This window comes from Macaca nemestrina, chromosome 6 (assembly GCF_043159975.1).
Source record: "Macaca nemestrina isolate mMacNem1 chromosome 6, mMacNem.hap1, whole genome shotgun sequence".
Classification (NCBI taxonomy): Eukaryota; Metazoa; Chordata; class Mammalia; order Primates; family Cercopithecidae; genus Macaca; species Macaca nemestrina.
Genome location: NC_092130.1, coordinates 51,681,253 through 51,692,956, shown reverse-complemented (window position 1 = coordinate 51,692,956; position 11,704 = coordinate 51,681,253). Strand labels below are relative to the sequence as shown.

The following is an 11,704-nucleotide window of genomic DNA, read 5'->3' as shown; positions in this document are numbered from 1 at the left end:
ATGGAAGTTTTTTTAAAAAAAACCCAAAGCACAGAAAGTTTTTGAAAATAAAATTCTTATCACAGGCTTCCAAGGGAAAGCACCCAGACTCCAACCTGTAGAAATGCAAGGCCAATAGACAAAAAAGGAGAAAGAATAGGCTCCAAGGAGTCCTAGGGTGAGATACAGAGATAATCCCCTAAGCAGGACACTCTATATTAGAAGAGCAGTTGAAACAGGAAAGTCAATAAAGTGTAATAGTTTAGTAACTGATTTCAGGAAACAAATCATTCTGAACCCCTATTTTATGGATGAATGAAATTCTGAAATTTGAGATGGGGCTTCACAAGTTTTAGGGCAACAACTATCAAATAAAAGCACAGCTGGGACCCTTGCTTTAAAAAAGCCTGGATTTTCTTAGTGGGTTAATAATAGTAGCAATTCTTAAGATAAAATCATTTAGAAATGGAAAGTTGGTTGACATTTTGTATGTTTGCCTAACTGACTATGGAAATTTAATATATAGTATTCTATTTCCAGAAAAAAGGAAGAAAAAAATTAAAAGAATGTATAAACTATCCAAGGTAAAACAAAATCTCTGTCCAAGTTTTTCTGAAAATATAGGTTGTGTTTGAAGAATAAAAGGTTTCAATTATTACATTCTGGCTCTGCCAAAAGAGCAAACACAAGATGACAGTTAAATTTATGAGACTGTCAGTGTTGTTTTACCTAAAACAGAACTTTCCTCCCATATCTATTCTCACCCTCTGAGATACAGGATTAAGATGCTATTCTCACATTCTGGAATAAGGGATTAATCGTTCTCCACTGTTATTTCTCATTTTTTATAGCTCTATTACAGTGCTCCATTGAGGATATAATATTACGTGTAAAACTACAGGAGAAATCTCATCAAAGAGTTAATGAACAAAAAGATGTAAGAAAAGAAAACTCTGTGAACCACAGAATATATTTAAAATGTCTCATGTCATTTACTTAAATGCTTTATATGATTAGAAAAATACAAAGAAGGAGACTTGGTAGAAAATAATTTTTGTACCAGACATGTCAATCACAGGGATTATCTTACCCACAGGCTTTCTGAGAGTGCAGCCATGACCAGATTTATTTTGGATCATGAAACCCTTCCCAGATGACCACAGCTGATTAGACCAGGGATGGACACCTGACCCAAGTGCTGCCAATCCGTAGATGGGGCAGAGCATATTACTTTGTCAAGTGTGAAAAACCATTTCCAAATTGGAATGCTAGTAATTATCTAGATCTATCAGATGCTCCTTCTCTGAGGAATTTGACCTGGAAATATGAAAAGAATCAAGTAGACAGCAACAAGAATGAAAGTAAATTGATACAAAGGGAAGTACACATACTCAGAATAGCTGCAGAGTGATAATGCTACTGAGGTAACCAGAGCTGCCTGGAGTCTAGAGGACTTTTCAGATCCAGTATCAATCAGACTGGGCTGAGTTTCCTGCCAAAATTCCCTCTTTCTTATTGTCACACATATTCTTGCAATAAACTTCCATTACAAGAGCTAGCTGTTGACAAGAAAAGCCAAACTCTGTAAAATATTTGAAGAGATTTATTCTGAGCCAAATGTGAGGACTGTGACCCATGACATGGCCTCAGGAGGTCCTGAGAACATATGCCAAGATTATTGGGTTACAGCTTCATTTTATATATCTTAGGGAGGCATAAGACATCAATCAATACATGTGCAGTATACATTGGTTTGGTCTGGGAAGGTGTGACAACTTGAAGCAGGGGGCTTATAAGTCATAGGTGGATTCAAAGATTTTCTGATTGGCAGTTGGTTGAAAGAGCTAAGTTATCTAAAAACCTGGAATCAATAGAAATGAGTGCCTGGGTTAAGATAAGGGGTTATGGAAATCAAGGTTCTTATTATGTAGATGGAGTCTCAGAAATGTTTCCTATTTAGGCCTTTAAAAGATACTAGACTCTTAACTAATCTCCTCAGGATCAGAAAAATACCTAAAATGGGAAAGGGATTGTCTATAGTAGGTAAATTTTCCCCGCAAGAGACAGTTTTGCAGGGCCATTTCAAAATATGTGAAATAAACATATTTTGGGTAAAATATTTTGATTTCTTACAGGGCCTGCTATCTGTCATGTGATGCTATACTAGAGTCGGGTTAGAATTTGGTATCTTATTTCTAAAAAGAGTCTGTTAGTCTTAAGATCTCTGTTTTAATGTTAATGCTGGTCAGCCATGCCTGAATTCCAGTGGGAAGAAAGTATAATGAGGCATGTCTGACCCCTGCTTCCCATCATTGCCTGAACTAGCTTTTCAGGTTTCTTTGGAGTCCTCCTGGCTGAAAGCAGGGGTCCCTTCAGTTGGCTGGGGGGCTTAGAATTTTATTTTTGGTTTACATAGCCTCAGGGAGTTCTGGATTCTTGAACTCAAAATAGCCTCAATCAAAAGAAGGTGAGATCGCTGTTGCTATAATTTAAATATGTACCCCAAAGTTCATGTGTGGAAAACATAGTCTCCAGTGCCACAGTGTTGAAAGGTGAGACCTTTAAGAGGTGATTTGGTCATGAGGGCTCTGCCTCATAAAAGGATGAGTTACATTTCCTTCCCTTCCATCCCACCTCTTGCCCTCTCTTGCTCTCTCCCCTTCCACCCTGTGATGACACAGCAAGAAGGCCCTTGCTAGATGCTAGCCCTCTGACCTTAGATGCCCCAGCATCCAGACCTGTAAGAAACAAGTCTCTGTTCTTTATAAATTACAAACCAAGCTAAGGCAGAAAATTGGTACTGAGAAGTCAGGCTGTGGCTCTAATAAATCTCTGGAAATGTTGAAGTGCCTTTGGAACTGGGTAATGGGTAAGGGCTGGAGGAATTTGGAGAAACAGGCTAGAGAAAGTCTAGATTGATGTGAATGGAGTATTAAGGGTAATTCTAGTGAGTGCTGAGAGGAAGACAAGAGCTATAGAGAGAGCCTAATTCTTCTCAGGTATTACTTAAGTGATAAGAATGTTGGTAGAAATATGGATGATAAAGTTCATTCTGATGAGGACTTAGATTGAAATGAGAAACAAGGTATTGGAAAGTGGAGTAAAGTTTATCCTTGTTATAGAGTTGCAAAGAACTTGACAGAGTTGTGTTTGTGTCCTAGAACTGTGGAAGAAAGAACTTAAGAATGATGAATGAGGATGTCTGGCAGAAGAAATATCTAAGCAGCAGGTATCTTACATATATAAGAAATATCTAAAGCTGCTTTTGGGTTTACAGTAAAATAAAAAGAGGAAGTAATTTCCTAAAGAAGGAATTTATAATTAAAAGGAAAGCAGAATGAAAAGATTTGGGAAACTCTTGGGCTGGCCATGTAAAGAATTTTAAAATGTGTTGGGAGAGAATACTAAGGTGCGGCCAAGTGACTATTCTGCTAAAGAGAATTAACATTAATAGAAAGAAGTCAGGTTCTATTCATTAAGACAATGGGAGAAAGACCTCAATTGTATTTCAGAGATCTTCAAGGCAAGCTAGGACTCTGAGGGTAGGGTTTCCGGAGAGGCTTCTGTGGGACCTCAGCATTTGCTGCTCAGGTCACCTCAGGATTCTGCTTCCTGCATTCCAGTGCAGAACCCCTTGGCTGCCCCAGCCCCTGACTCAAGTAGATCCAGATGGAGCTCATGCTACAGCTCCAGACAGCACAAGCAGGAAGCCTCAGTAGCATCTATGTGATGCCAACTCCATAGATGTGCAGAGAGCATGAGCTGTGGGGCCATGGTGGCCTCCACTTATATTTCAAAAGATATTACAGACTGCCTGGGGGCCCAGGGAGAAACCTGCTTCAAGGGTGGAGGATCCACAGATAGTCCCCATTAGGGCAAAGCCTAGTGGAGTAATGGGAGTAGGGCAGCCCCCAAGATCACAGAGCTTGAAAGTCAAAGGCACAAGCCTCCAACCTGTGAGAATTTCTGGGTTGACTGAACCCAGCAAAGCCACAGGGGTGGGGCTGCCTGAGGCCTTGCAAGCCCAGCCACTACCCTGGTGTGCTTAGGATGCAGGATATGGCGTTAAAGGAAATTATTATCCAGCTTTAATACTTAAGGTTGTTTTCCTTGATGGGTTTTGACTTACCTGGGGCCTGTTACTTCTTTCTTACCTATTTCTCCCTTAAGAAATGAGAATGTCTATCTGATGCCTTTCCCACCATTGTATTTTGGAAGTAAATAACTTGTTCTGATTTCACAGTTGCACAGCTGGAAGAGAATTTGCCTCAGGATGAATTGTGCCTTGAGTTTCACTTATTTCTGATGAGGCTCTGGACTTGTGTTGGAAATTTAATCCCCAATGCAACATTGTTGAAAGGAGGGACCTTTAAGACGTGATGTGACTGGGCACAGTGACTCATACCTGCAATCCCAGCACTTGGGAGACCAAAGTGGGAGAATCTCTTGAGCCCAGGCATTCGAAACCAGCTTGGGAAACACAGGGAGACCCCATCTCTTAAAAGAAAAATATTAGCTGGGCAGGGTGGCACACACCTGTAGTTCCAGCTACTCAAGAGGCTAAGGCAAGAGGCTCACTTGAGCCTAGGAGTTTAAAGCTGCAATGATCTGTGATCATGCCACTACACTCCAGCCTGGACAACAGAGTGAGACCCTATCTTAAAAAAAAAAAAAGAAAAGAAAAGAAAAGAAAAGAAAAGAAAAGAAAGAAAGAAAGAAAGAAAGAAAGAAAGAAAGAAAGAAAGAAAGAAAGAAAGAAAGAAAGAAAGAAAGAAAGAGAGAAAGAAAGAAAGGAAACCCCAAACCGAACCAAACCAAACCAACCAAACAAATAAACAAAATAGAGGTGATTTGGTCATGAAGGCTCTGCCCACATCAATGGATTAGTTGTTATTGCAAAAGTGAATTAGTTATTATGGAAATGGTTTTCTAACAAAAGGATGTGTTCAGCTTACTTTCTCTCTCTCTCTTTCTCTCACCGTCTCTCATCATTTCACTTTCTGTCCTAGGATGATGCAGTAAAAAGGCCCTTGCCAGGTGGAGGCCCCTCCTTGTTGGATGCCCCAGCCTCCAGAACTGTGAGAAATAAACTTCTGTTCTTTACAAATTACCCAATCTTTGGTATTTTGTTATAGCAGCACAAAACAGATGGAGACAACTGTCAACAGAGCAACCTTTACTAAGCATCATGGTTCTGCAGACACTATACTATGCACTGGCAGTGCCAACAAGAGCTTATATATGTGCTCTGGCTGGAGAGATGGAACAGAAAAAAATAATAACAATATGAAGTACCCTAAATACCAAATACTTGGTACTCATCAAAATTCCAGTTGGGAAATATCATATTAGTAACAATGTGCTAGTTAAGAATGCAGGCTTTGGACATTCATGTACCTGAGTACAACCCAGCTGACTCTGCCCTCCATCTGTTGGCTGAGTAAATTTGGGTAAGTTATTTAACTTGGTACTTCTCTAAAGACTGGTTCATAGATCAACAGCAACAACCTTGCTTAGAACTTATTAGAAATGCAAGTTCTAAGACCCTGCTCTACACATACTGAGTCAGAAACTCCAGTATTGGAAAAACAAATTTTACATTAACATGCTCTTCAGGTATTCCTGATATTTGTGGAAGTTTGAGAATCCCTACTGAACCTAAGTCTCAGGATAATAGATATGTGTTGTTTTGAAGACTAAATGTTCAGCACGTATAATAATGGGGTCTAGCAATGTTAGTTAATTTATTATTACTATTGAAGGGCAGAGGAGAAGGTTGCTTCTGAGCTGGTTTTAGGATTAAGTAAATGTGGAGAAAGGGGAGGTCATTCTAGGAAGTAGAAAGGTACAATGCTTTGAAAGGCTCTGTGCTAGAGATTTCATCAGATTTTGGAGTCAGGTAGATTCTGGACAATGTTTGGAAATAGACATTGGATTCAAATCTCAGCTTCACTACTTGAAGTTTTGGATTATTTACTTAACTGAAATATATTTACTAAAAATTGGGATAATAAGTCCCCTAGATAATTATTGGAGGATTAAATGAGATAATGTATGTAATGTTCAAGGCAGAGTGCTTGGTATTTGCTAAATATTAGTTGCTGTTGTTACTTTCATTATTATTATCTATTACTTGATAATTTCTTTATTTTTTCCTTTCTGTTTTTTTTTTTTAACTTTTAAATGACTGAGTTCTCCTCATCTTTCAGGATTTTGCTTAAATGTCTTGTCTTTAGTGAGACTTCCATGATTAAATAAGGTAAAAAATAACCCCTTCCTTGTTCTCTATTTTGAGACCTTCCTTCCTTCCTTCCTTCCTTCCTTCTTTCATTCCTTCCTTCTTTCCTTCCTTCCTTCCTGCCTTCCTTCCTTCCTGTATTTCTCCCTAATTAGCAAACAATCGTAGTATTAATTCTTATAACTACTTATTTGCAGTTTTAGTTTTTAGAATAGTGCCTTTTTATTTTATTTATTTATTGTTATTAAACAATAAATATTTGTTTAATAGATAAATGAATGATTGTTGATGCAAATGCCATGAGAGTTATGCCCACAAATAGGATCTTCAAGCAAATATTCAACTTGTATCAAGCACAGCCATTCTGCAAAAACAACATCTCAGTAGCACCTGTGGCCAAAGAGAGATGATGAAAGAGATCATCTGGAAGGAAGAAAAATGCTCTTTCTTTTCACTGTGATGGTTTGGTGACAGTGATCAAAACAAGTAAAGTCATTCAGATATATACATATTTATGAAATATGACAACTTGTATGTTTTATTTTTACATATTAATCTGGCTCTCCTTTCTTGGATAAATTTCTCTAACATATATTAATGGATTTCCCTTGAAAAGTGATCATTTTTCTTTTTTTATTTTGCATGTAGCCATGGTTTAAGTTTTGTTAATTCCTACTGAAAATTCTCAGCCTGCAAAATCAAAAATAGTCTTCAGCAAGACCTTTTTGAACAGCATACATTGAGGGGAGATATTTACATCCTACTGTGGTTGAGGCTATTAGTTCTACTCTTATATTTATCGCTCTTAGAACATTTTGCAACATTATTCTAATAAATGCAGATGATTAGTACGTTAATACTCACATATCATGCACTCATGGTTAATATAAAACTGCATGTTTAACTTCTTAAAAGAATAGTAGATAGAATAATATACAGTGGTTACATTTTTCTGAAGAGCAGGATCAAAATATACACTTTTTAAAAAGTTAACGTATGAGAAAAAATATATGGAGAAATATTTTATTAGCATTAGACTCTCAAATTTGCTTGCTAACTTAAAAATATCTTATTCTCAGAATACGCTCATATTAATTTCTTTAATTATGCCAAATGATCCATGCGTGTTATGTTCTTCATTAAATATCTGTTGTCTTTTTTCTTTTTCTTTCTCTGTTAGTGAATTGTATAGAAACCTAACCTCTGGTGCATAAATCAAAATGCTGCTTCATTTCACTCTCATTATCTTCCACAAACAAGACATATTTAATGTGGACATGCGCAACTGATATACTTTAAGATTCATGTTTGAGGCATGTCAGTCCATTCTCAGAAGCATGAGGCAGCACAGGAATAAGCCAGAGTGGGACCTGGTAACGGAGCTTCCCACTGGGAGGATAGACTCTGGGGAAGTGAGGTTATTGCTAAGACATTTTTTTGGAACTTTGTGCTATTAGAGAAGTGTGTGGCCAACTCCATGGGGACTCAGATGAACAGCTAGCTCTGGTGTCTCAAGCAGGTGGACAAAGCATTAAATAAGCACATCTGCATCTGTTTCAGAACAGTGGATTATCAGTCACCTGATGGGGATATGAGGCTTTGCTCCATTCCTGTAGCGATGACTGGAAAAAGCTGGGAACATGTACCTACATGCGTATAGGGTTCAGGTAGTTGCATAAACAAGGAAAGCAGGCCATGTGCAATACAATGGGGAGTGGTGAGACCTGTAGAAAAGGCCCTGTTTAATGGGAACCACTGTTGCTCAGTTATAACTCACCATTGCCATTTGTTTTGAAAGCAGGCCAACTAGTGTCAGAATCTCCAGTTGTTTCCAGGAAAGCTAAAAGACCCAGATTTAATGTGAAACCATGTTTTATTTTTAAAAGTTTGTTAAAAATATTTGTGATAATTTTAGATTTATAGAAGAGTTGCAAAAGTAGTGCAGAGGGTTTCTGCGTATTTTTACCGAGTGTGTATGTTTCCTAGAGCTGCTGTAACAAGCAACTACAAACTTGGTTGCTTAAAACAATAGAAATTTCTTCTCTGGCAGTTTTGGAGGCCAGTGGTCTGAAAACAAGGGTTCTTTCCCTTGCACGCTTTGAGAGGGAATCTGTTCCATGCCTCTCTCCTAGCTTCAGGTGGTCTTCAGCAACCTTGGCATTCCTTGCTTTGTAGACACATCACTTTGATCTCTGCCTTTCTCTTCACATAGCCCTCCCCTCTGGGACTCCTTTCTTTTATAAAGACACCAGTTATTGAATTTAGTAATCACCCCAAATCCAGACTTACTGCATTTCCAGTTCCTTAACTTACATACATCTGCAAAGACACTATTTCTGAATAAGATCACATATATAGATGCTGAGAGTTAGGGCTTGGATATATCTTTTTGAGGAGTGTATTAGTCCATTTTCACACTGCTATAAATAGCCACCTGAGACTGAGTAATTTACAAAGAAAAGAAGTTTAATTGACTCACAGTTCCTCATGGTTGGAGAGGCCTCAGGAAACTTACAATCATGGTGGAAGGCAAAAGGGAAGCAGGGCACATCTTACATGGTGGCAGGAGAGAGAGAGAGGCTGAGGGGGGAAGTTCCACACTTTTAAACCATCAGATCTCATGAGAACTCATTCACTATCACAAGAACAGCATTAGGTATTTCTGCCCCCAAGATCCAATCACCTCCCTCCAGATCCCTTCCCTGACACGTGGGGATTACAATTCCATATGAGATTTGAGTGGGGACAGACAGCCAAACCATATCAAAGGTCCACTTTTCAACTCACTAAACCCAGATTTCCATAATTTATCATATTATAATACCCTAAAGAATTATCTACTACAAAGCTAGCATTGGTATAGTATTATAAACTATATATTTATTTGGATAAAACTAGTTATTCCACTCTATACATTCCAAAGACATGCCTCTCATTAGAATTGGCCCTTTCCTGACCCTGAGAAGGTAACCTCGGAGCCCCTGGAATATTCTGCCTGATAAAAGTATTTTTGTTTGCTTAAGATGAGGTCTTGAGTCACACTGTATCAGTTTGACCAGATAGTTTATGCTAACCGTGTGATTCATGGTGAATGCCTGTTTTTATGTGTCTGAGGATTTGGGCCCCACTCTATTAGCTTGACCACTGGAAGGTGCTGGAGACTCAATAGCTACCATCAGTCAGAAGGGCACTGCATGCCTAAGTGACCCTTAGGTCACTAAGAACAGAAAAAAGAGACATTAGTGAATGTATCAGAGGTACCCAGGACTACTATCATGTTCAATGTTCCATTCTAGGGTCTAATCCAGAATCCCACATCACGTTTTAATAGTTAGATCTCCTTAGTCTTTCCCAATCCATGACATTTTATTGAGTTTTTTTGTGACCTTTGAAGAGTACTGGCTATTGATTTTGAGCAGTGTCACATAATTTGAGTTTTCTTCTGTATTCTCATTATGAGATTGAGTTATCCATTTTGGGAAGGTACACTGCAAGGGTAATGTGCTCTCTGTGCTCTCCTCAACAAATCACATTAATGGATACATTATGTTGATTTTTTTTTTTAACTGGTGATGTTAACTCTAATTCCTTGGTTAAGGCAGTATTTTCTAGGTTTCTCCATAACAACATTATTATTTTATTTTTTTCCCTTTGTAATTAATATATAGTCTGGAGGGAAATACCAAGGGCTATGCAAAATCATCTGATTTCAAATATTGGCAGCGTTTTAAAGAAACACAACATAACCCCCCCACAAGAATGTTATCTCAGGTTCACCAATTTGCAGACTTTAGACAAATGCAAAAATGGAGGGAAACTTGGTTACTAGGTAGGATGACTGAGGAATTTTCAAGTAGGCTTGAGATTGTAGCAGAGATTTAAGAAACAAACAGATGTGCATCAGTTGCACTGTCACTGAAACCCTTCCTAGGAGACAGGCTGAGACTACCCTCTGTCAGATTTATATGGGGCAAAGGGTTGGGTAGTCTTTAGCTTACGTGGGTGTATTTACTTTGATTTAGAAACAGCTGTGACACAAGAGCATGTCAGTACATCTTCTGAGAAGAGCTACCATCATTGCTCCATTTTTAAATCCCACTTGTGCACTGATTGAACTTCAGATCATTCTTTGGGCTGCCATTCTTTCTTAGTGTTATGAGACTTTGATATCATGAGTCATATAACAAGTAGTTCTCAGCACCAACACAACATGACTTCTAGGAATGGCTAGTGGAAGGCAAAACGAAGATCACAGGATAATTTTAGATCTTGGCATAATTGTAGAGAAAGATTGAGGAGTAGAATGCCCAACATAAGGTTATGATTTTTCTGTTTCTTTTGTTTGTGATGGGGCTTCTTCCCTATTATTAAAAATAATGATGCATAATCCTCAAATAAATATATTTTCCCTTAATATAATAAAACAGGTATTTGTTCGCCTTAGGTTATGATGAAAAAATATGTTTGGTAAATCATTGAAGAGGCAACTGATGAGCTCCACCTGACTCTTTCAAACTTGTTTCTTTGCAATTATTCTTTAAAACTCAGGAGATTTATGTAAGTCAGTCAATTACAAATCAAGTCTTCTGTTTTTATTTTCAAGCATGAATAATGCTTTTTTCAAAATTATTGATTTTTAAACTAATAGAGATCTCATCTTTTCTAACAAGGAGATCCACATGGCACAGATAAAGGGAAAAGAGGAAAATTAAAACACGTATTACCCATGTTGTCCTTTCAAGTGGCTTCATAAAGAAGAGATTCAGTGAGAGAAATTGAAAAAATTTGTCTTGGTTTTTGATGGGACCCACAGTTTAAATTCATACCATGGGCCACAAATATGATATTTATAGTTTTGTTGTTTCTTTCATTAAGAAAATTATTATAAAATGTATGCTCTTAATCTTACTGTAATTTCTTGAGTGATAGCTTGGCAAAAAAGAAATGTAATAGTGTCACTCTGGATGTAATTCAGCTATCTGATGAATGCTAAATCAAAATTTGTTTGATCTAATTCCTCTTGTTGGCTGAGCTAATAAGTTAATTTCAGGTGATTGCCATGACAGCAAGCATCACCAGCCTCGTCCCAATGTTGGAAAGCATGTTCTGGCAAGAAAAGCCCACATCTGTGAAGTTTGTAAGTATGTCCTCATTTTTTTCCCTTTCTTTCTGAGATAATGTGTTTTTCTATTTCATTATACCTAGCTACATATCTAGTTGGAATTCAGTCCCTTGGCCTCAAATACTTGCATTTGGATTGATGGATGATTAAACATGGGTTTGAAATCATTGTCTGAATTTCTTTTCACAAAGTTTAAGTTCCCTGATCCATTACTTGTTGTAGTTCATGTTTCAATGTCAACACAAAATTCTTGACCAAGAAGACAATTTTGTATTTTCTATAAGGTGAGCAAATAAGACATCTTCATTTCCTACCCGCCCCTCTGCAATTCTAGCCACTCTGTGTTTGGGTGAATTTATATATAT

General features: G+C 37.8%; 1 long non-coding RNA gene across 1 annotated transcript; it reads left to right on the top strand.

Annotated features, from left to right (window-relative positions):
* The first annotated feature begins 4,992 nt into the window (after positions 1–4,992).
* LOC139363776 (uncharacterized) lies at positions 4,993–9,628 on the top strand. The gene is made up of 3 exons (XR_011624703.1): positions 4,993–5,429; positions 6,189–6,238; positions 6,488–9,628. It is a non-coding gene; the product is annotated as an uncharacterized lncRNA (long non-coding RNA).
* The last annotated feature ends 2,076 nt before the right edge of the window (positions 9,629–11,704 follow it).